The 26,690-nt window shown below is 29.1% G+C and overlaps 1 protein-coding gene across 1 annotated transcript in view; it reads left to right on the plus strand.

Moving 5' to 3' along the window:
* Positions 1 to 26,690, plus strand: part of cv-c (crossveinless c) — a 224,741-nt gene that overhangs the window by 10,983 nt on the left and 187,068 nt on the right. The gene's annotated exons all lie outside the window — the stretch shown is intronic.

The following is a 26,690-nucleotide window of genomic DNA, read 5'->3' on the forward strand; positions in this document are numbered from 1 at the left end:
ATCATCTGTAGTTGCTGGTAATGTTGTTGTTGTTGTTTTTGTCGTTGTTTGTCTTCCTTCTTAATTCAAAAGACATGAGTAGACAAGGAAAATGCTTGTTAAAGCACAAAACCATGTAGATTTCATTAGAGATACAACTTAAGTTTATGGTCTAAAGTATCATTGTGTTGTTGCATCTACATACAAAGATACCAAAACGTATGAGTATAAAAATTGTCTACATTATACACTAGTCCTTTAAGGTTTTTTTTTGTTCAAATCATTTTTCTAGCTTTTCTTCTTTAAAGTCAGAATCTAAAGAGGTTTCTGTTACTGGCATTAAGGTTTGTTGTTAGTGTGTTTTCATAATCTCTCTATAATATCATTGATTTTTATGACACCTTTTGCATTTTGTTTAAGGTAGAAAAAAGAGACTTTCGTTGGCTACATACTTATTGATATTGTAGGCTTCTTTTGAAAATTTATTATGGTTTCTTTTGGGCCCATAATAAAGTAATTTATGAAAATTATTTTATTTTTTTTTTTATTTTTAATTTATACAAATGTGGAAGGAAGTGTGGTAGTGTGTTAAAATTGGTTTCTTTTTGTTGAAATTGTAGAAAAATTTTGCGTGTGGTTTTGTCGTAATTATAAAAATAATTTTTATTTTAATACTTTTTAAGGTAACTTTTTAATGGTTTGTACGACAGGGCTTTTTTTATATGAAATTTATACTGTTGTGCTAATGATTTAACACTTGTTTTCTTTGTTGTTTGAGTTTATCTGTGACCGTTCTTTGTTGTTATTTTTTTTTATTTATTTTCAGTGCGGTTATAGAGTGCATTATGTCTTGGCTTTTTATTCTAGCCATAATTTTCATGGCTCATAGAGGGTAACATGAGCATAAAGTATTTTATAGGTTTGTAATGATAAACATCTATAATTTAAGGCCATTCAAGAGTCCCTGCATTTGGTGGACTAGACATTAATTCATTCATTGATAATGGTCTCTTTTGGAAGTATGTACTTGTTCTCTTAGGTACGAGTATTTTATAACAAGGAAATAAATTTTCTTGTGTCTTGTTTTGAAATTCAATCAGTTTAAATTTTGATGTAGATTCGTTATATCATGTTGGTTGAAGTCAGTTTTGTTGCACCTGTAAATTCAATTGTCAGCCATAAGATTTAGAGTTAAGATCAGAGCTTGAATAACAAACAAACAACTAGGTGTAGAACTATATCAGTGGTTAGCGTAAAGAGAACATGTATTATCATATGATGTTATTCACTTTATTTTTGTGTTACTGATTTAATAATTTGTAGGTATGTACTTTGTAGATATTCCTGTGGTTTAGAGGCAAACAAACGATCATGTTCGACCCTTGGTGGCAATGAGTGTCCATTACTGATTTTGAGGAAAGTACTAAATATTGAACGAAATCGAAATTTGCAATTTACAGCAAATTGAGAGCCATATAACCATTTTCAAATAATTTTTTTTAAGTAAAGGGTGTTTTCTAAGTCCGATAGAACTTACGAAAGAATTAACTGTTTACCAAACTGCTCTCACTTTTTGACATTTATGATCAATATACTTAAGAAAATCTTTATTAATTGATTAAGGCTTGAACAACGCTATCAAATTATCCAAATTAACGTTGATATTCAGTCATAGATTCGCGCAATTTATAGACGACTTTATGATTTTTATACCACACATAACGATTGGGTTTTTTTGCGCTGTTTGAGGCGGTTTACACGCTGTTACATCTTAGGACCTTATTTCTCCACAATTTTTGTTAGAAGTTTTGTATTGTAGACACAATTGTTACAAAACCAATCTGGACCTAAAATTAACGTCACCTAAAGTAACATCTTGTATCTTGTTTTTATGTTATAAGACATTGAGACATGTCTGGCCATGCCCGATCATGCTTTAATATGTTTCCTTAGTTTCTCTAACTTTTGTTCTAAATTGAAATGTTTTCACTCTTCATAAATACTATACAGGCAGGGTCTTAAAAAGACAGACTAGAAACAGATAATATATTAGCTCTACCTTATACTTAATATCTAGATCAATATAATTTTTATAAATCAAAACTATCAGCAGTTTTGACTACAACCATAAAAAACCCCAGAACCCCGGTGGGTTAAAAACATAATACAAAGCCAAACTCCGGGGTATAAACCAAAGAATTTTGAAATATTTTAACCACAAAAATTAAAATTTATTTTATAAGAAATATTAACTATAAAATTAACCATTTATTTTCAAAAACCCAAAAGTTCTTAAAAAATATGTTCATCATCAGCATAACTTCCATAATATTACTGTAATTTCAGTGGCCTTATGCCTCCTGTTAGGGCGTTATTGTTGTTTTAAATTTATCGACTCTCCACAAACACAAAGTCTGTGTTTTTGGACTCAGACTGTGTGATCAATGCGTCAAGTCTATTAAATACCTGCTGCGTTTGTAATGAATAGAGTAGGAAAAGTATCAAGAACTGCATGTTTAGCTCATATAAAGAAATATTTAGTTTTTTGGTTTATTTCATAGCATTTGGTGATTTTATACAGAAACAAAAAAGAACAATGAACACAAAATAATAAAAAAACAATCCCCATAGACTGCAATTCTTCTATAATGTTAATGATGATGATTGTAGTAATAAAAATAAATTTTATGTTGAAACAAAAATGTAAACTAGGGAATATATATTACAAAAGCAATGAAAAGAGTAGTAAAGAAACCACAAGAACAGGATGTAAACAAATATGAGACAGTTTTGCTGTTGTTCTATAAAATAATCAGGTTTACAGAAAAGAATGTAAAATTAGTTCAGGCTAACTACATAGCTTCAAAAAACTACTTCTCAAGAAGTCAAATAGCAGTAACTATTACTGTAGTGCTAATCAATTTAACATAGAGCTGTCATAGGATAAGTTTCCGCACGACTTGCTTTTGAAGTAGTTACTAAGATTAACTTCTATTTTTCTGCATAGATTTTTACTACTTCCAAATAATAGCTAAATAGGTTGTTGATTTAACTTTTGAAGTGATGAAAACGATATAAGTTTGCTATACTATAAATTGTATATATTCTAGATTTTTACAGATAATTTAGTTGATATAACGATATCTGTGGGTCCGTATGTTAATTGAAATGAGCTTTACGATGATCGTAGATATCTGATATTCGTTTGTAAATTCTGGTATTGAAAATCTGCAAAATTGGTACATAAATGTTATCCTAGATTTTTGGATTAAAAACCCTTTCTAACGACATTGACCAAACCTGAGACACTGATGCATAAAATCGTTTTTTTTTTTCTTTCTGAAAACAAAAATTAATTTTTAATTTAACAACATGATACGTTGTGGCTATTTAATTGTTCTTTTCTGTCTTTGTGTAATATTCTTTTAATATTTATGTTCCATTTATATATATTCAACATTTGCGTATTTTTTTCTGCTGTTGCTTTGGTAATGCCTTCCATTTAAATATGACTCATTTGAAGTTTTTGTTAAATACCATCATATAAAGTGTTTTCATTAGGGCTCTTTTAAATACAAATTAACAATAATATTGATTATTTTATTTATAAATTTATTTTAATGACGAAATTCCCACAATCATAACATTTATTTTCTGCGAAATACTAATGTAGTTGATTTTTGTAAGGTTGTGATAATTGATTCATAATGAGTTTTTATAATGATCAATAAATTGATGTAAAAAAAAAGTGAATAAACTTTTTTATTATTAGGGAATTAAATTTCCCTAAGAATCAGATCATGATCGGTGACGATCTTAAGCAATTAATATAAAATTAAGGTGGCCCTTAATAAACGAATGTTGGATTTTGGCCATTCTCACCCCCCGTTTGGTGAACATTAGTAAAAAACTCATCCTGAAAAAATTTTAGGTAAATCGGTAGGGGTTAAGACGTGCCGCAAGCCCTCTGAATTTTTGAAATGCATTTATAAGGGGGAAAAATTCAAAATTTTTAAAAATTTGAAAATTGAGTTTTGAAACTGCCGTTAAAAAAATTTTATTTTTTGGTCATACCTGCGAATAGGTTAACGATATCCTACGAATACAAAAACCCATATACGAGTAAATATGGATATATTTTATGTAAAATGAGCTTTTATTTTAATACTTATCAAAATATGTTAATTTTGTTCCTACATTTCTTGTTCTAGTTGCCTGAGGCACGTTAATGGTCTGGCGAATTTTTAATAACATTTTTTGACCAATTTCTCTTTTTTATGTCTCATTAGAACGACAATTACGTACACATTTCAATTCTTTTAAATTAAATTGCAAAAGTAATTTTTGAATGGCAAAATTTTTACAAAAACTGAAAAAAATGCATTTTTTCCCCTTATAAATGCATCTCAAAACTTCAGATTTTTTTAAAATCTTTACCTAAAATTTTTTCGGGATGATTTTTTTACTAATGTTCACCAAATTTGGGGGTGAGAATGGCCAAAATCCAACTTTCGTTTATTAAGGGCCATCCTAATATATATTCTCGGAACTATTGGTCCTTTCAGAAAATTCAACATGTATCCTGTTTGTTGGAATACAGAGTATGCTATAGTAGACCAACCGTTAAAGATCGGTGGCGATCGCTAGCAAAATATGATACTAAATCAGTGGTCGGCAGAGAGAGCATATGAATTATAATAACATATTATGTATTTTCTTTCTCCATTGTAATCAGATCAGCTTTTGATTATGATTTCTGTTTCATATCAGATAATGTTTAGGAACTTCGTTCATGTTCGTGTTGTTTACATGTAAATAATCGATCATGTCCGGACCCTGCTAGCTACGAAAACCGATCACTTATAACTATAATTTAAATGAAAAGGTAATTTATATTTTTTGACGGTTTTTACAATTCCTAGTATTTGTAAGATTATTTTGTTCGCCGGCTGAAAGTGGGAATTTTTTGGATAAACGTTTTATATAAAATTAAGAAAGTTCATGATAAAGGATGTGCCAAAATTCACAGAAGATTTCAGTTGGCCAAACAAAACGAAAAACCCGTTTGACAGATGACAGTTTAGTAAAAATGGAGGTACACGAGACAATAAATGAAAACCATTGTTGAACAATATTTCAAAACTAATGGACGAATTTTTAAGCAAAATCATCAAAAACACATTTTCTCCTTGATGGCTTTGTTAACCATCATAAAAACATCCACAACTGTTTGGTGCGACTATATGGATCATATAAAATGTTTATAAAGTACGGTCTTGTAAAACCCTCTAATTTCTAACATACATTATTACATCGTTTAAAAAAAATCATTTGTTTCAAGTTCAAGTTTAAATTAGTTTTTCCAAAAACCATTAATCTTGACTACCTCAAGAAATTACCCAAAAATAATTTTCAACATTTTTGAAAATAATCTAAATATTAAAAAAAAAATATTTCGAAATTCTTGCTTATTGCTACGGTATCTTTCAGTAGAAATCAATAGTGAAAAAATAACTCAAATTATGCCATGTTTTTATTTTGGAATTTTTTTTCCAAATAAAATTCTGCTCCTACAATGTCAAAGATGTTACAAAAATAACAAAAAAATTCCTAACGAAAAAACAACAACATTTTGTTATTATTGTTAGTGGATACTTGTCTCCATGGAGCATGGTTTGCCAGTAGACCAATATAGAGTGTTTGTATGTGTTTTACTACTCCTCTTTGGTAGCCACAAGCTGTGAAGGCACATTAACATAAATTGCTTATTTTACATGTTAAGAGCAAAGTAGACAAACCGAGAGAGACAGACAGACGGACCGATTTAAGATTCAAATTTAACCAAATTTTTATTGTTGCGGTTGTAGTTGCTGTTCTGCTTTATAAACACCATTGAGATGTTTGACAAGCTACAAAATACAAATCAATGATTTCAAATACTGGAATTGAAAAAAAACGTTAAATATTTCAACAAGAGTTGGATGCTTTTTTTAAGTGTTAACATGAGCGTTTTTGATTTTTTAAAGACTTTGCACGATTTATATATATTTTTTTTTGTGTTTCAAAGTGATAAAATTTTATTTTTTATTTATATAATTTAAAAAAAGTAGAATGCCGTTTTTGATTTGTTTTTTTTTTTTTTTTTTGGTAAATTTGTTTATATTGTTACTTTTTTCTGTGTGTTCGCTAATTTATATGCAAATATTTTTAAATACATATTTGTTTTCAAACTCGCCATACTGGCCAGTTTAAATATTTCGAGTTTTTAATGAATTCTTAATGAGTTAAACAAATAAATATGTTGCTTTTTTTGGGAGAAATTTATTAGAGAAATCAAATGAAACAATGTGTAGTAGTAATAAAGAGATGATCTCACTTTGAGGGAAAACCCCAAAATGATCGATTGATCACTAGGTTTGAAGGCGTAACAAGTTTTTGATATTAAATTTAAAAACATATAAAAAAAAACAATCACAAGTTTGGTAATACTTATTCGCGATAGGCAAAAGGTTTTTAATTTGTTTCATGAATGACACAATGAAATGTTTTTATAAACTTGAATTTTGTAAAGGGTTTTCAAAAATTTACACAAGATTTAAATAAGATGAAAAATACAATATGGTTCTTTGGATTGTTAATTTTTTTATTGAATAATAAAATACTAAGGATAGACTTGACTATAGATTCAACTATAGGCTCTACTATAGACTCGACAATACACTGACTCATCAGTCATGAGTGAGTGAGTGAATGAATGAGTCAGGCCTTGTATTTTTAAATATATAGATTTTTAAAAAAAGGTCCAAAAAGTCGATCGTACGTTTACTTTAGTATCTGTGTATATGAACTCGATTACGGACTCATCTATAGAATAGACTCAACTATAGACTCCACTATGATTCAACTACAAACACGACAATACACTCGACTATAGACTCCGCTATAAACTGGACTATAGACTCTACTATACAATAGATTATATAATCAACTATGGAATAGACTATAGACTCGACAATACACTCGACTATTGACTAGACTCGACTATAGAATCTACTATTGACTTAACTATAGACAAGACTACATACTAGACTATAAACTCGGCTATAGACTCGAATATACAATAGAATCAACTATAGAATAGACTATAGACTCGTCTACAGAATAGACTCGAATACGGACTCATCTATAGAACAGACTCGACTACTGATCCGACTATAGACTCCACTATTGCGTCAACTATAAACACAACAATACACTCGATTATAGACTCCGCAATAAAGTGGACAATATATTATAGAATCAACTATAGAATAGACTTTAGACTCAACTATAGATTCGACAACAGACTCGACTATAAAATAGACTATAGATATACAATATTGTAGACTTGACTGTAGTATAGACTTTAGAATGAACTTTGTTATCAAGAAGTGTGGTCTAATGATTCCTCCAGTCCTTAAACGCTACCAAACAGTAAGAGAAGTTGTAGATACATTTATTTTCAAAAATTACATGTCAGATATCTGAACCCCAACTGATATTTCTCAAAATCTAATCTGTGGCCACTAAACTTTCAATATTTTTAATATATTATTCAACAATGAAAATGCATAGTTTCTATTCAGCTGTCAAACTGTTTTTTTTTGGATGGCAGCAATTTACTTTAAATTCTTCCCAATGCTCCTTAAGATTTATTAAGGCTTTTACTAGGTGGATCATTTTTACATTCAAATAAATATCGTTTGTTTTGCCAATATTTCTGAGAACGTGTTCAAAAATTTTAATCAATTTTATTTCATAAAACAGTTAATAAATATTTTAGTATAGAAACATTATCGATTTAACTGTAAAACCTTCTATATTTAGTTATTTTTTTTAAGAAATTCCCCTCAAAACACCAACCATACCTTTTGGAAAATAATGTCAAATCACGTTTTTCTCTCTTTTATTTTTTCTTAAACAAAAGAAAAATAAAAAAAAGTGTAAACATGCTCGTACATCATAATTGCAATTGCATATCACGCACTTTGTTTAAGTGCGATCATCATCAGTGGTACGTGTTTTAATGTTTTGAACAAAAAAATTAAAGAAAAGAAACGCTCTTTCTTTACTAAATAGAATTATGTGGCCCATTCTTGTTACTAAAGTACTTTTCTGCTATTACAGTTTCAGTTTGTTCTCAACATAGACCCCTTATGTATGTACTATGGTTTATTTATTCTAACTAATCATGTGATTATTGCTGGTACTCTTCAAGCTAAAGTTCAGAATTATTATAAAAGATTCTGTAGTTTGTTTTAGTGTTTTTTGTTATACACGTTTTAATATTTAAGTACTTGTTAGAAAGTACTAGTTTCTAATATTCCGCTTATTTTTTCTTAAAACATTTATTACGTGTTGTTGCATACCCTCTAAGTTTAATTAAAAGTCTTTGAAAGTGTTAAAACTTTATGTAGCTAATATAAACTTTTTCTCATAATATTCACAATAGCTAAAATTTGTTATTATGACAAAAGCTTATTTAAATCATTCACATTTAAACTAATGTGAATATAACATTTTCCTAAGTGTATTAAATTACCAAATTACAAATTACCTTAAGAAAAAACAAATCTCTAACTAATTTATTTAAAACCAAATAATCTAGACTTCAACTATTAATCACTAAACACTTAACAAAATAAAAATTTGATACCAAATTAAAATCCCAGAAAAATTTTACAATTTCAAGCTTTTTTTTCTTAAAACATATTTAAGAAAAATCTAGTGCGTGCCAGACATTGCCAAGTGTTAAAAGACATGAATGAGTTAAATAGATACTGAAAGGTCTATTAATTATTTAACAAAAAAAAAATCTGACTCGTTTACTGATACTTTGTCTATGAGGCGCATTTGGATGCTAGATGCTGCCCAAAAATAATTTTATACATTTGTATGCAACAAAATGAGCCGTACGTAAATGTGTGCAACTAGAAAATGATTTATTTTGGCTTTAGAAGCCGTAAATCATATCACCGAAATGGGGAAAAAAACTCAACTAAACGTATTTATATAAATAATCGTCTAGAATGACATTTTTCTGAAAGGAGGAACTTGTTATAAACGCTCACCTACTCTTTATGAAGACTATAACGAAATAGAATAGGGAAAAACTGTTATAGGAATAGTGTTATTTTGGTAAAGCTTGGTCGACTGATGAGAACGTTATACAGATTTATTGATAATAATTACCAAAATAAGAGAAATTTACTGTTATCAAGAGGCCGTAACAATTAAAACTATCTGTTCAGATAGCAGTATTTTTTTTTTAAATATAATTTTTGAAACAAGGACTTTTATTTCAAAATGCGTTCTTATAAACAAAAAAAGGACGTGTTTCTTCAAAAAGTATTTGTTTTAAATTTAAGTCTCGGTCTTTCTTATTTGCGATTTCATTCCATAGGTTATCGCACACGTTTAATACAGGAGTGTCTGGGCACATTCCTCGAACATTGTAATTTGATGCATCTCTCTCTGTTCACGACGTAATAGATAGCACACATCTCGTCTACTATATTCCTTAAAACAGCTTTATCTGCTTTCGCTAGTACAAATGTTTCAGCACCGTATATTTCGGGAGATGCCTTTGCTTTTAAACTGCTTGCTCAGCCCGAAGTAGCTTATCTTCGCATGAATCGTTTGTTTTATTTCAAGCCTGATTTGTCTACTACATCGAAGTTTAAATTGCCTGTTTTCACTTCATCGCCAGCTTATATTCGTGAGGATTTCTTTGCAGTTGCAGGCTTTATTTAGATTCCATCCTCGTTTTTCTACAGAACAACTTTAGACGAGTTCTTCTGATTAACAGTAGTTACATCTCGTAGTTACAGTGTGGCATAATCGAGGATCAGATGATTTTTGCTCTCAATAGTTTTTGATTTCTCCAAGATTTTCTCCATTAATATATTGAAGAAATTGTTCGATTTTTATTTAGAATTTTTTGTCTCTCAGTGTCATTCAGCAATGCTCAGCTTCTTTCGTATTAGGCTGCGGAAGGTATCTTTGTAGATTTTCTGGGTTTGTCGTAGAGTGAATATTTGCAGGTCTAAATCCTGGCAAATCAAATCAGCTTTTGGCCTTTAACCCAGTATGTTAGAGAGGGCTTTGTATCCGTTGGACAAGAGAGTAATATCTCGGTAATTGGAAATTATGGGTTTATCTCCGTTTGCGTTAATGGACATAGTACACTGGCCAATCTTCAAACGTGCTCTCTTTCTTCCAGATTTTGCAAATGAGTACATGAATTTGGTTCTGCCTATCATGTATTCTCTTATCGCCTGCAGCTTTATTATTTTAATATTGCCAATTGTGGTATTCACCTAAGATTTGGGATGGGCAATCTGCGTCGGACATGATACTAATACCGTCGAAATTGTAACTTTTGGGTTTGTACACTGATTTTGCCATCTTAGCGCATGCTCTCGTTCTTTTAAATGGTGTATATGAGTTGATGCATGCTTGTTAACGCCAAATCGATTCCGGTATTGTACAGATCAGCCGGTATTCCTCTTATATTGCTGTTAATATTGTCAATTGCTTTCTCGACGTCATCTAAATTTTGGGGTGAGTCACTTTCTATTATTGGTAGACGCTTAATTTCTTCAATATATTCATCCGATACCAGCATATTGTTGCAATATTGCCTTCATATACTCAGTATTCTCAGGATCTTTTTTTTTTTGCATAAAGTTATGCCACTACCATACTCTCTGTAGTGTTCCGTAACTTTCTGGTAACATTTTCTTGCATTTTTCGTGCATTTCTATCTCTATCTCTATTATCACATTTTCGTTCAAGTGTAGAGCAGTGGTCGGCACTCATAGCTACCAGGTAACCTGATAATGATCATGACATGTTATTTAGCTCTAAACAAAAGTAATGTCAACGAAGCTCATTAAATTGACCTGGTCAGATTACAACAGAGAAAAAAGTAGTTAAGGTTTTATTATAATCAATATTCCAAGTTCACTTTATGCCGACCACTGGTTGAGGAATCCCTAGTATACGTTCATACTTCATACAAAAGTTTTGACTTTAAAATATTCTTATTTAGACACAATATTTTAATTTAAATTCTTAGCTGAATTTGGTGAATTTTGCAAACCGAAAACGTCTGGACTGAGAATGTTTCACGATTCCATGATTTTCCAATATAAACTATACGTTAAGGAAAACTTCAATGTAATCGAAGATATCAATCCAGTTCGTGTACATAGGTATTTTTCTAGTTAGGAATAAGGAATGTTTTAAATTTCTCTCTATCAATCAGATGCATACATATTTCCATGTCTGTTACAAACGTGATAAACTTGCTGAAAATCCCACCCTTTTTCTTTCGTACCATAGCGACTGAACAAAGAACTTTACACTACTCATTTCAAATCGATAAGCTGTCACTGCATTATGATTTCTTAGTAGCTTCGGGAGGTTTTGTTTTTCAGTTTATATTTATTTATTTTTTTTCTAATAATGAACTCGAAACTATTTCAACTTCATTCTGCTGCTTGCTAACTTACCCATATACTCACACGCACTCGATTAACCGTTCAAACACATCAATGTGGTGCGATCGATGCCATATGATTTGTTATGAGGCGGTTAAATTTAAAAAGCGGTATTTTTGTTACAACAAACAAGCTACAACAAAAAATGTAGAATATCTTTGGTTTTCCAAAACATTTAAAAATTTAAAGCACGCACCTTTCACGCTGATCAATACTATACTATAGAAAACTTATAAATAACGAGAATGAAAAAAAAAGTAATGATGAAATGAAGTGAAAGAGTGAATGAATGAAGCAAAGAAAAAGAAATACCAAGTTCTTTAGATTAGAACACAATATTTTATTTATGAAGCTAATCGTTCAGTGAACTCTTCCATTGACAGTTGACTCCACAACTCTCCCCACATACGCCAGTGAGTTTAAGAAAATTGAATTTGTCGTTGGGCGACATTATTTAGAATGATTGAATGTTGGGTCTGTCTGTATGTATGTCCACTGCCAAAAGCTTTCTCTATTATGGTCTGTGTTGTTTTTGTTATTTTGGATTTTGTCTTGTAATTATTTGTTGTTGGCGTTTTGTTTATGTTATGTTTCGTGATCAATTTCTTTGATAAATTATTTACTCTATATAAAAAAGTTTAAGTTTAAAACTATTTGCTTTTTTAATGTTTAATCAATTAATCTTTTTTTAATTAAATTTATTTGAACACAAAGAAGAAAAAAACATATCAAATAACATAGTTAATTTGTAAGAATTTTTGAGTATTAAAAATTTTATTTAGTAGAATTTTGTTTAGACATACAAACATAGTTATGAAGCACACCTACGCAAATTCTTAAATGGTTATTTGTAATTAATCTTCAATAACAAATGTCAAATATTCAGGTTGTTTAAATTTATCATATGAGCCAATAAAAATTGTATTTCAATTCTTTTAATTTTGGGAAACAAAATATGAATGATTAAATAGAAAGCAAAACTTTATCTTAAACGCCGCTGCTTATTCTGCTTTCAGCATGTTACGAGTATTTGCAGAATTGTGCACAGTATGAACTACCAAACGGCAATTAATTGGTCCTTCGAACCTTATTATTGTTCGTTTCTCAATTCTACAAATGATTTATAATAGGGAAATATAAGTCAAATAAGCATGATCTGCCAAATAAATTCAAAAATAAATTAAATACATATATAAATAGTTAAAAAGCTTTGATATTTTTTTTAGTTTTGAAATAACTTTTATAAATTTTCATATTGATCGCTTGTATTTGTATTTTGTTTGTTATAAAACTTGTTCAATTTATTAAAAAAAAGAAAACATTTGTCGTTAAAGCCTCAGTATTGAATGTATTTTATAATACACTTTCACAAATGATTTATCGATCATAAGAATTCACATATATCCGAAATATGTAGAATATTCAAAAATGTAGTTATTTAATCGGACAATTGAAACCATATCTTGCTAATAAAACTATAATTCAATTATCGGTTCATAACTGGCTGAAATACAAGTAAATAACTATGAAGCAGTAGTTATTGAAATGGTCCTTCTGGAATAAGTCTCATTTAAGATTTGCTTAATTTCAAAAATGATTTGTTTTCTTAGCTATTTCATAAATGGTTGAAATACTTGGATTTTTATAACAAAAACTGCATTAACTGGTGAATTGAAAACCGTCTGGTTATTTAACAGATTCTCAATGATTTATAGTCTTAGGGCCATTATTACAACTTGCCGTTATAGTCAATAGAAAAGGGTACCCTTAAAGGTAACTTTAACTATAACGGAAAGTTGTAATAATGGCCCTTAATCGGTTCATAAATGGCTGAAATGTTTTGACCATCGGGCTTGAGAAAAAATTTTTATAAATTTTAAAATTAAAAATTCTTCTTGCTAATTATTCGAGTGCCTGTATGTAGTGCGCTTTTATATGCACCCTATTGTCGACCAACTGGATTCATTAATAGCTGAAATATGTAATAAATGTACGTTATGATTTGGTATTTAAGGCTTTAAAAAATCTTCAAAAATGTTTATTATAAAACTGTCTAAAGAAATGGTCCTTTGAGTGCTAGTCTTTAGTCCACAATTGACGTGCAGGCTAAATGTGTACAAAAAAACTATATGTTGTTATTTTTTGTTGTTGTTATACCCTTCACCTTCGTGAGAAGGGTATATATAAGTTTGTCATTCCGTTTGTAGTTTCCACAATATAATTTTCCGACCCTATAAAGTATATATATTCTGGATCCTTATAGATAACGGAGTCGATTAAGCCATGTCCGTCTGTCTGTCTATCCGCCTGTCTATTTAAATCACAATATAGACAATATGGATATCTAATGATATATATTTCAAAGACCTTTGCAACGACTTATATAAGACAATAGTAAGTTGGACCTACAATGGGTCAAAATCGGAAAAAATATTTTTTAATCCAATTTTTTTTTAACCAAAAGTTTTTTTCTCTAAATATTACAAAAAAAACTAAATTTTTAAATTAAAAAAAAAATGTTTAGCCAAAAAATTAAAAAAAAAAAATTTTTTACCTAAAAATATTTAAAATTTTTATTTTGAAGTATAATTTGGTGAAGGGTATATAAGATTCTGCACAGCTCTCTTACTTGTTTCTCAATAACTTCATAAAATCTTCGAGTGCCAGTATCATGTTTTTTAAATATAAATAGATTGATATGATATTATGGATTTAAATAAAAAAATGGGTTTCTGTTAAAAAAAATGGAAGTATCGAGTGTTTTTTAAGATATACTCGATTTTACAAATGATTTGTCGACTACACGAGCCTATAAATGTCTGAAATATAGTGATATACATAATAAGCCTTATTAGAGTTTTTACAAAAACTGTGAAATCGGTATAGAGAAAACCATAAAATGCTGAGAAAATTAATTGGTTCCTTATTAACTCGGCAAACGGTTGGCCTAGATTGATTAATAAGTGGATGAAATATAAATAAAACAACCAAGATGCTCTGTATAAATATTTTTTAAACAAAGTTACTTTTAATTTTTCAATACAAAAACCTACTTTGCTAAAAAGAATGGTCCTTCGTGTGCCAGTATTGAGGTATTGAGAGACTTTATAAAAAATGTTATCTTAAATTAATTAATGAAATTGAAGCAGAAATAACAAAGTTTGTTCAATTTTTCAATAGATAAACATTATTTGCTGTGTAAATGGTCCTTCGGTTGTCAATAGCTCTCCGTACCTTATTTTAACATATTTTGCAAAATTTAAGTAATGAAAAGCGATTTCAGAAATATAATTGTTTTGGACGTTCTGTTTAAATTCATAATGACATCTTTGCCAACAATAAATATTCCTGGATTTTAAATCCTAATTTATACATGATCTCTATAATTAAACATTTTCAAACATAATTAGCACTAAATACATTTATATTATACATATTAAACCCAACTTCTAGAATCACTTAAAGCCACTAATAGAAGACAGACTTTTTGATGTCATTGTAAAAATAAAATAAATATATATGAAAACGCAGAAAGAGAACAACATTTACTTCTTACCACATTTTAGTTATATCATATTTTTGGGTTATAAACGTGTTAATATTTTATTATGTCTTTGACTGGTATTTAGCTTTTTTCTTCAACATTTAATGTCTTGAAATTCCATTCTACATACAACTTTTTTTATTATTATTTTTTTGCAACAATACTATACTATATTTGACCATATGTTGTTGCTGATGGTGGTGGTGCTGCTGCTGCTGTGGCAAGTGTTGGTAGTATTTGGTAGTAAACTGCAGCTGTTGTTTCATCTTTGTATTACATCATTTGGTATATGTTGTTGCTTGCTATAAACAATTTTTTTCTCTTTTGCTGTAAGTTTTGGTGTGGTTACCAAAGAAATTACATGTGTATGTACTTGAGGATTTATTTATTTTTTTTTTCCCAACAGTGAAATATGGATTATTCTACAATATTTTTACTGAAAACTTTACAAGTTTAGTATTAATTCCTTTCTTGCTTTTACTGTAGTTTGTTTTTAATGTAGAAATATTTGTGCGTTTTTCTTTTTTGTTGCTCATGTATGTATAAAAGTTATTTGGTGTTGTTTTTTTTCGGCTTGTCCATTTTTAAACATTTACATTGTACGCATTCATGTAAGCTGAAGAAGAGAAGAGGCTGGAAAGAAGAATGTGGCCAATATGATTTGTTGACAATACCAAATACGCAAAATTTCCAAGCCAACAATGCAGCTGAACAACATGTTGTTGTTTGGTTTGAGTTTTGTTTTTGGTAAACATTTTTTTTATATTGTTTAGAATTATGCAGGTTGTTTTAGACATGGTGATGGTTGGTAGCTGTTGGTTGTTTGTTTGGCTTTAAATACGTTTTTTTATTTTTTTTTTAGAATATTTGCTAGATTTTAAAGAAAGACAATCCAAAAACTATTTGCTAGATTTTAAAGAAAGACAATCCAAAAACTACTGGTATTTGGTATTTGATAGCCACGACAATAATACTATACCAAAATTAAAAATATTTAGCTCTTAGATGAATTGGCCTAAAATATCCCAGCCACTAATTGTAGAAATACAGGCATGTTTTAGTTTAGTCTGAAAATTTATTTTCCAAATAGATATTAATTTCTAAAATTGTAAAAAATAAAACAAACAATTTATTTTAATCCAAAATTTTTTTTATTCAAAATATCAAAACATCGCATTAACATTTGAAAATGAGTTCGGTCATATGGCCGCGGCTGTCCAATTTTGGGCCACTTTTTTGAGCATTACTGGCCATATGTCTCCAATAACACGAACATTGCATCCAAGGAGTCAATTGTTGCTGGTTTATCAGCATAAACCACTTCACGTCAAATAAGTAACACGACAGGTCCATTTCTCGAAATTAAATTTTCGCCAAATTTTGATTTCAATAAATCGATGGTTGCGGTCGAAGTATGGCAAGTTAGCCCCAAAACATATCTCGCCCGGATCAACGATCTCCATTGACCGGCTTCATTTTTGAAGAAGAAGGTCTTTTGATGCCACAAGCATATAAACTGCACCAAACAGTGCATTGTTCTGAATGTAATGGTGCATGTTGTGTATTGGTCTCAATCCATATTCGGCAATTTTGATTATTAAGCCAAAAATGATCATCATAGCTGAACACAATTTAGCGGTAAAACAGTTGTCCATATGTCGAACGAATCGATGACTGATTTTCAAAGTGAATTTGTAGTCATTGTTCAAGTGTCAATCTATTAATGATGATTTGTCAGAGTATACTGATCATAAATGTCAAAAAGTTTATATCAAATTACAATTCTAAAAGACAATTGTTAAGATAAGAAGTATCAGCTAATTTTTAAATAAACGAATAATTGTCTTAGCTATTATGCAGTTGTAATACATTTTATGAGTATTTAAATGTTCCTTGCAAAATCGATTCAGAAAAGTTAGAAATATAAATAAATGCAAGCGATGCCATTAAACTTTTTTATTTAAGAATAGTTTTCACCCATAATTAAATATTATGCTTAGCTATTAAAGACTTTTAAACTTTTCAACAGAAAACCATAATTTCTTTATTAAAAAAATAGTTCTTCATACCCTAGTAATGAGTAATGCAAAGCGTTCATAAATAGCTGAAATTTAACGGAATTTTTTGATTTAGTTAAATTTTTTTACATTATTTTCTTAATGGTCCTACGATTGCCTGTGTGTAATATTCATAATAATTTTAAATGCCATGCTAAGAAAAAAATGGTCCTTCGAGCTCCAATATTGAATGTTTATTGTTTTTAAAAGAAAAAGCTATTTTGTCGAGCTATGCGTTTTATAAATAACTAAATATCTTGTCTTTTTGGAATTTTTAATAGAAAAATGCTTGAACTTTTATATTAAAATTTTTGTTAAAGCCATAAATTAGAATATAACGACTACCTGACTGAATGAATGACTCATTGCGGAATAAATTGTAATGAACACGTATCTGCAATACTATTATTACGATTGAAGAAATTTGTATATGAAAATTGTAAAGGGGGATCTTAAATTTCAGAATATTAATAGCGTAACTGGGAAATAAATTAATTTCAAAGTTTGTTATTTAAAGTAAAGATCGGTACACATTAGCCCTTAAACCACAATTCTCTCATAAATATATTTGAAGTTTCTATTTTATGCTAAATAACTGCGTTAACCCTTAAATGCATGATTTTTACATTTATTTTTCTATAAAGTATCAAATATTTAGTTGATTTTTATTTATTATGTTTCCTTTAGCTTTTGTTTGATTTAGAATTTCTTTAGCTGAAACATTTCGTACTCCATTTGATTTTTCTGAATTAGAATCTGCATTAGTATCAAGCTTATATTCGTCTAAAATTAAGTGGAACTGGAATGTAGACAATTGGCAACAATATGCATTAAAGGGTTAAATTTGTTCGCTTATTTTAAATAAGCTGTTTATTTAGCTTAAGCCTTTCAGTTCATTAATCCCTAAATTGTTTCCTCTTTAGATATATTTTCTGAACACTTTATCTGTGGCTTTTTAAAAGCTTTGTCTGACATTAGAAGTTTATTTTTATCAATTTTGATGGTTTAAAAGGCAACTATTTTAACATACTTACTCAAATCCCTAATGTGTGTTGAGCAAACTACACTTGATGCTTTTTAAATATGTAAGTACTTACAAAACGTGTGCAACAATATGTTGCAACATTTAACAAATGTTATTACATGATGATGCTAATGCATCATTTTCTGACGCTTGTTGTTTTTCTATCTATTTAAGAGCCTAGAAAATAAAATAAAATAAATAAATAAATAAATAAATAAATAAATAAATAAATAAATAAATAAATAAATAAATAAATAAATAAATAAATAAATAAATAAATAAATAAATAAATAAATAAATAAATAAATAAATAAATAAATAAATAAATAAATAAATAAATAAATAAATAAATAAATAAATAAATAAATAAATAAATAAATAAATAAATAAATAAATAAATAAATAAATAAATAAATAAATAAATAAATAAATAAATAAATAAATAAATAAATAAATAAATAAATAAATAAATAAATAAATAAATAAATAAATAAATAAATAAATAAATAAATAAATAAATAAATAAATAAATAAATAAATAAATAAATAAATAAATAAATAAATAAATAAATAAATAAATAAATAAATAAATAAATAAATAAATAAATAAATAAATAAACAACCATGTTAAAAAAAATAATTTCAAGTAAAAGTGTTTTGTTAGTTTTCGCGTAACTATAATCATCAGCATCATCGCCATCACTATCACTAGTGACTCCCTGACGTTGTTTTTCCAGCCTGCGTGCCTTCTTTTGAGCCAGTCTGACAGCCTGGTTTTCCAGCCAGGCTGCCTGTTTTTTGTTTTAGTATCTGCAGTGGTGTTAGTGTTGCTGGTGTTGGTAATCTATTATTTGTCTTGAAGCCATATAAAAATCTATTTATTCTTAATGCTTCACTGAATATCTAAGTTACTTACTTTCGCTTACACAGCAACAGTAACAACATCCACAGCCGAGTAACAACATAAAAACAACATTGTTATTATTGGTACTATTTTTATGTTGTTGGTTGTATAATGCTAATATGCAAAAGCATTAGTTTGTTTAAGTCTCCCCAACCTGATGATTCATTATTCACTGTCGTTTTTTCTTAACAGTACGTTTGTCTCTTCCACCAAAAACATTAAATAAAAAAATACAAAATATATATTTAAAAAGAAACAGTCTGGTATCATCTAACTGATGGTTTGTTGTAATTTTTCTAACTTTTTTTTAAGTTGTTATTTTTTTCTGTTCGTTATTCATAATGTGACCAACTTAAGCCGCTTATTGTCATGTTTTTGTTCTTTTAATCGCTTCAGTTTGTAGTCATTTGCTTCCTTGTTTTATTTTAAATTTTAATGTGAAAAGCCTTCTTAAAATTACTTAAGATTTATTGATTTTTTCGGTATTTATTATAATTTATATTTAGATGGTTTTGAAACTCTATAAAAGAGGTTTAAATTTAAAATCAGAATTCTTTAAATTAGACAGACTGTGATTATAGTATAAGACACAGAGTGGCTGTAGAAGACATAATGTGGCGGTTGTATACGATACACAGTGTTTTTAGTATAAGACACTCAGTGTCCTTAGTATAAGACACTCAGTGTCTTTAGTATAAGACACTCAGTGTCTTTAGTAGAAGACATAAGTGTGTGTTTCTATAAGACATTCAATGGCTTTAGTATTCGACCCAGTCACTTTAGTATAAGACACACATATACCTCTTCACTAAGTTGGTCTTACTACTTTCGAACTCAAAAGTCATCTCCAAAATTATGGTAAATGTTAATGTTTTTTGCCTCAAACAAACACCCACAACATTTTTAGGTTGTTACATTTAACATTTTGCTTAATATCTTTTAACAAAAATAAGCAAAAACACACAAAAAATCAAAAAAACTACAATATTTAAGGGAAAAACAACTTTAAAAACTAATTTTTCTGTACACATTTTTCTACAAGCCATAAACAAAAAGTTTTAAATTTCAAAAGAAATTTATCTTTGTTTTTACGAAAACAATTTGTCAAACTAAAAGTGCAACTCTTTTAGAAAAATGTTGTGAAACTTTATCGTAAAAAAAAATAATTGCTGTTTACACAAAATAGATTCACAAACCAAAAACTAGGTAACAATTTACAATCATAGTTTTCTATTACTATTACTATTAAGTATTAAGTTTTTTTTCTGCTATTTTGCCATATAACACAACCTAATGACCCACTCACTCACTGACTTATCATAATTTCTTTGCTCATGTAGAACATAATACGGACAGGCTGTCTATAGTCCTCAGCATCATTGCCATCATCAGCATCATCATCATGATCGGCACCATCAACATTCAATATCAATCTTGGCAATCAGTGTTCCATTTCATAATCTATGGTTTCTGTGTTTTCTTCTCTGATACTTCTTACTTGTGTTAGAAAAATATCACGTACTTTTCTTAAACCCCGGCATATAAAATCTTAAGAAATAAGAATATATGCATGATCTTGTAGTTTGTAGTTTCTTTTTTAAGATTTTTCTTTTTCCAGCAATAAAACGTTTTTCATATTGTAGGTTACTGAACTACTAGAGTAATTTTATATTTTTCTACTAACATAATGAAGATCAATCAGTAAAAGATGAGTGTTGCATACATGTCTCACTGGATGCTAGAGACTGTTCTCTAGCAGAGTTTCCCAAAATTTTAAAAAAATGTCAAAAGTTTCCCAGAATAGTATTAAGAAATTATATAGTTTCTGTGTCTTGTTTATACTCGTTACACCATTTCAGATTCACTGCTTTAACGAAATTGCTTTTAGTAGAAAACAAGCCTGAAATCTACAAATATTTGTTACATCTTAAATTATTTTACAGAAAATTGTTTTTATTACTTTTTAAACTTTTTTCCAATACAGAAAAAAAAACCGACTGTATAGTCTTCTTTTCTGTTCCCCAACTATATATTCTTCTGCTTTGAGTCTTTTGTTTTTTTTGCAACATTTGAAAGATAATGACTCAATTAGTGTCAGCTGTGGCATTATTATGTATTTTTTTACTTAAATTATACATAAAATTTATTGTTAACAGGATATTAAATACAAAATAAAATTATAAAAAGAAGTAAAAAATCAACAAATTCTTAAAGTTCATTAGGGTTGAGCAGGTACACAAGCGCGTTTTTAACAACAATAATATTTTTGTTAAATTTGCATATTTTTCAAATTTTTCTTTTGTCAGTGAGAGAAGAAACAAAACTTAACACACAACTTCTCTTACTTTAAAATGTATTTTAAGCATAACGTTTGAAGTTAAACTCAAAGATTAATGGGGTTTTTAAACTTGGGATTACCACCAAGTTTTTAGTTAAAAGTGCAAAAGACAAATTTGTGTGTGTGTGTTTTTTTTTTAATAATATTTGGTAAAGTGTATTATAAAAATATTTAAAGTCATTAATGGAAAATTCTTAAAATTTTTGTTATAGCTGGGGAAATAAATATATATGTTTATTAGTTTTTTTTTTTATTTTTGCAACAAAGGGGGAATTAGTGTTAAGTGGCTTCAATTGGATTATTTTATTGGATTTATTTGGGATTTCTTTGTTTAAATGTCTTAAAAATTTAACAACATTTTGGAATACAATTTTGTAACTTTCATATTTATATTTTGATTAAGACAATGAGGCAATACGAGTTTTTAAAATCAACTTCAATGCTATAAATTAATAGTTTAATTCTATAATATTAACATTAGGTTTGACTTAATGTAAGACTGCTAATTATTTATTTATTTGTAAAAATATACCCCGATGAAGTTTAAAAAAATGCAAATGAAACGTTGGCTTAAGAACAAAAATGATTTGATTATTATTGGTTATAAAACAAAACTAACATCGTGTAAGTTAGAAGTAAGATGTACTTGATACAGTTGTACTCGGATACCTATGGGTTCACAGATGGAACATTGTATAGGGAAAATAACGTAATAAAGAATCGAAAGAACTACTCTTCCTTAAGTATCCTATTGTCTACTATTAACTAGGGTATTCAATCGATTAACCGTTAATCGGTTAACCGATTAATTTTGGACGGTTAACTGTTCGAATAATTTGATTTTCAAATAACCAATAAACCGATTAATTTGTGTCGATTAACCGATTAACCGAAATTCCTTTTTTTTGCACTTTAAAAATGTTTTTTGTATTTATTTTTCCGTATCAATTCAAAATTAGATATTTTTTGAACATCCAATAAACATGATTAGTGAGTATGTATAACAACTGACATTTAATTTACATGTTTTGAAACTTTGTATTTACATGTATAGACTAAACTTTTTTGAATTGAGTCTTTTATCATAACTAAACGAATCCAGGGCACACTTAGAAAGGTGACTGCGATGAAATAGCTGATTATTTTTTTTATTAAGTTTGAATTGTCAATTCACTTGTGGTTGTTGTGGCGAAAAATACAACAAACCCAAAAGCAAAAACAACAACAGGCAACTTTGACAGTTCACATACTTTTTAACAAAAACAAAGTACCTGTTGTTTTTGTATTGTTGTAGTGATGCAGTCACCTTTCTAAGTGTGCCCTGAACGAATCTATTAAATTAATCAAAATCTAAAACAACCCAAAAAGGAATATTCTTTATCATGCTTTTGATTTCTCCAACATATACAATCAGCGAAAGAGTTTTTCCCAAGAAAAGTTTTATTAAATCTGAAGAAAAAAATCGTTTAAATTATATTCTTTTTATAAAAGATTATTTCAGAAGATCTCACTAAAACCCTAAAAAACTCACATATCGCTCATTTGCTGCAACAACGTAATAATTAAAAAAAAGTCGTTTCCAAAAAATGACATTTTACTATTTCTTATATAAATTTTCAACAAATCATGCGATTTCAGAAATATAAATAGTAGATGTTAATATCTTTCTAATCTGTATTTAACCCAAATTTTTACTTATGAAATATACGAGAAAATATGAATTTTAATTTTGATGTTTACAACAAAAAAAAAACACTCTCACACAAAAAATAGTTGACTTTTTTGAAAACTATATGAAATATTATATTTTGTATTACTCAGTTCATAAAACACGGATTTTGAGTTATGACGTTGTTGCAGCAAATAGGCGATATGTTTACCAAAATGATCTCAAATACCTTATTTGCTGTTTTTTATGTTTTTGTACACAAAATTTGTTGTTGTTTTTTCAATTTAAAATGATAATAGAAATTATTCGGTTAATCGAATAATTTAAAATTAACCGATTATTAACCGAATAAATCTAAACCTCGATTAATTATTTGCTCGATTAACCGATTAAACCAGAGACCCGATTAATTGAATACCCTACTATTAACCCAGCAAAAACAGTACATATGGGATGCAATAGAAATTGTGGAAGCAATACTACAGCTTCATTATAGCTACTCGCAGTGAAAACTTACAGAGGTATCTAGAATATAAGTTCTGTTTGCTTTTGTTCATTCCAATTGCGTTCATATGAGAACAATTGTGTGGTATTTCAGCCTCAAGAAATTACAAATAATATGCTCTTCAGTTTCTAACTCCTTATCCGGAGTGATATTGTCCCATCTGATTCGTTACCATACCTGTGATTACCCTAATAACACAGGCCCAGAAACAGTCTGGTACCAGCAGTAGTCAATCCTCTTGAGTTTCTGTCCAATATTCTCATCTTGTTAGTCCTGAGTAGGACACTACCTAAGGTAGTGGGCTGAGTGGAGGTTTCGCCATTTCTTCTGGAACCTCATGTTCTGTCAAGTCCACAATTCTGTATCATCTGCTAATACGGGATTGGGTAGTCCTGAGAAGAATTTTCTCCATGTGGTAGTGGCTGCCTCACTTCCAAATACTGCTACTTCTTCCGCAATCTCGTTATCATTAAAAGATGCGCAGCTTTCAAGATCGCTACAATTTCTGCCTGACAGACACCAATTCAGCCGGCCTTCTGAAAGACTACTAATGTCCAGTTGACCCCAATTGACATATCTTACAAAGAAATCTGCAGCTTTCAAGGTCGCTAGAATTTCCGGTACCTCATGTTCTTTCAAGTTCACAAATCTGTATCATCTGCTAATACAGTATTGGGTAGTACTGAGAAGAATTTTCTCCCTGTGTTAGTGACTGCCTTCATTCCCAATATCGTTGCCATCAAAAGATGAGCAGCTTTCAAGATTGCTACAATTTCTGCCTGACAGACACCAAGTCTGCTGGCCGTCTGAAAGACTTCTAATGTCCAGTTGACCCCAATTGACATTTCTTACCAAGAGATCTGCAGTTTTCATGATCGCTAGAATTTCCGCCTGAAAGTCAATACATTTATCTGGGAGTCTGAAAAACATCTTAGTGTCCGTCTCTAGGACAGTTAAGCAAAAGCTTAAATTTAGCTATCTGACTATGCAGAACCTTTAAAACTGCCTGACTATCTATGTATAATGTCACTTCCGGAACTCTTAAATACATACTAATGACCATATTTACTATGTATTACTTCGTGTAATTTAATGGAAATCATTCAGATATCCCTTTCCGTTATCTTTATTGGAGGTGTTCTGAGAAAACCGAGAATCCATAAACAGAAATCAAATTATTGTAGAGCCTGTTGTCGACATTTCCGACACAATGAGTTGTAAGTGTACAATGAAGTCCAAGGCCACACTTGAGCTTAGGTCGAAGAACATTCCTAAATTATTCGCTTCTCCAACTACTGGTTGTTCATTACTGCCAGTTTTGGCGCTTTGAAACGCTTAATGTGATATATTCTAGTGAAAAGCTACTGAAGTTTAAAATTTAATTTTTCTCTTGCTTTATTTTGATTCAAATCAGTGGTCAGTATAAAAAGAAAATGAGATATGGATTACAATATTCCCTGTAATCTGTCTCTGTTGTAATCTGGCAGATTGTGATATTGGTTCCATATTTGATAAGTTTTATGAATTTTGTTGATATTCGTGTTGCTTCCAGATAAATAAACGATCATGTTTAGACCATGATGGCTATCAGTGCCGATCACTGTTTTAGATGCATTTAATATATCCATATTGTAAAGTTTTGTAAAATGCAATTTCACCTACCAATTTTACTGCGTATCCACATAAAGTACTTGGGAAAAGCCTTACTCTTATCTTTAGCTTTACATTAAGTTATTAAGAAAAAGTGCATAAAAAACTCATCAAATAACCCTACAACTGAAAAAAATCCAATAACCAATTTCAACAACATACATAAAGACAGATAAAAATACCTTTCGCTTACAACAGCCAACAAAGAGAAATCATAACACTCCCTGTCCTTGCTGACAGGCAACAACACATTCACTTGCTAAACTCTCTATAACAATCTATTATTATCATTATTATCGTCATTATCATTGTTATTATTTATTTTATGATGATGGTGGTTGCAGTTGTTGTATCTGTAATACTTGCTGTGGCATTCACTAAGTTTTGTTTTTTTGTTACAACTTACGAGATTCCTTGAAACAACTACTCCAATTACCTGCAGCAGCACCACACTCCCATTAGCTGTATGTGTGTGCTGCAGCGGAAGAAGTGTAAGGCCCTTATCAAGTCTGACTTAAATTAAAACACTTTACTCGACGGAAAATAGCTTTCGGTTGTAGTAAGTAACACTAAACCAAGGTAAAATGTGAAGCAGAAAAAGAATAATCATAAACAAAATAAAACGCCCACGCATGCGTACAAGTGGTTTTAATGTGTAACCAATATAGCCAAGGCGATGGCGACAAAGCGACTACATTAAATATTTCACAGAAGTGAGTCAAATTTTCTTTAACCCTTAAAAAGGCGGAAAATTAATTTTACAAATCTAGAGATATTAAAATTTTTGTAAAAAAAATTTACATAATTTCTTGTAAATATCAATTTAGCTTTTAATACTAATATCCTGAAGTATTTAGAAATTAACCCTTTTTAATGGGTTAATTATATGATCATTCATTTTCACTCATTAATTATGACTCATCATACAGTTAAAGGAGGCTTTTGTCAAACCATTTTTACTACATCATGCTTATTCTCTGTTTTGTTTAATTCTTTAGAATTATTGTTTGTTTCTTTTACAACAAAATAATAAAATTAACATAAATGTATGTTGTTTTTTGTTGCTTACAATCATCATTATAACAATTCTGTAAATTATAAATATAAAAACCGCAATTTCATAATTTTATTGTTGTAACCATACCCCAAAAATCACAAAACCGTGTGGGTTTGAAATGCAAAAAAAATCCGCCATACAAAAGAACGTTTAATGTCAGTAACCATTTTATTGTGTATATGAAACAGAAACAAAAACAAAATCATTTTGATTTTGTTTATAACACTTCATATTCATAATAATTTCATATTTTTGTTTAAAGGCAATTTAATAATTTGCATGCAGGCAAAATAATATGCAAATTGAAAAAAAATATTATCATGACTGGCTTTCAATATAAATTTATAATTGTGAAATGTGTCATTTATCATATTTTTGTATTTTTGTTTAATACTTTAGTTACTGTTTTCAATATATAAA

This window comes from Calliphora vicina, chromosome 1 (assembly GCF_958450345.1).
Source record: "Calliphora vicina chromosome 1, idCalVici1.1, whole genome shotgun sequence".
Taxonomy (NCBI): Eukaryota; Metazoa; Arthropoda; class Insecta; order Diptera; family Calliphoridae; genus Calliphora; species Calliphora vicina.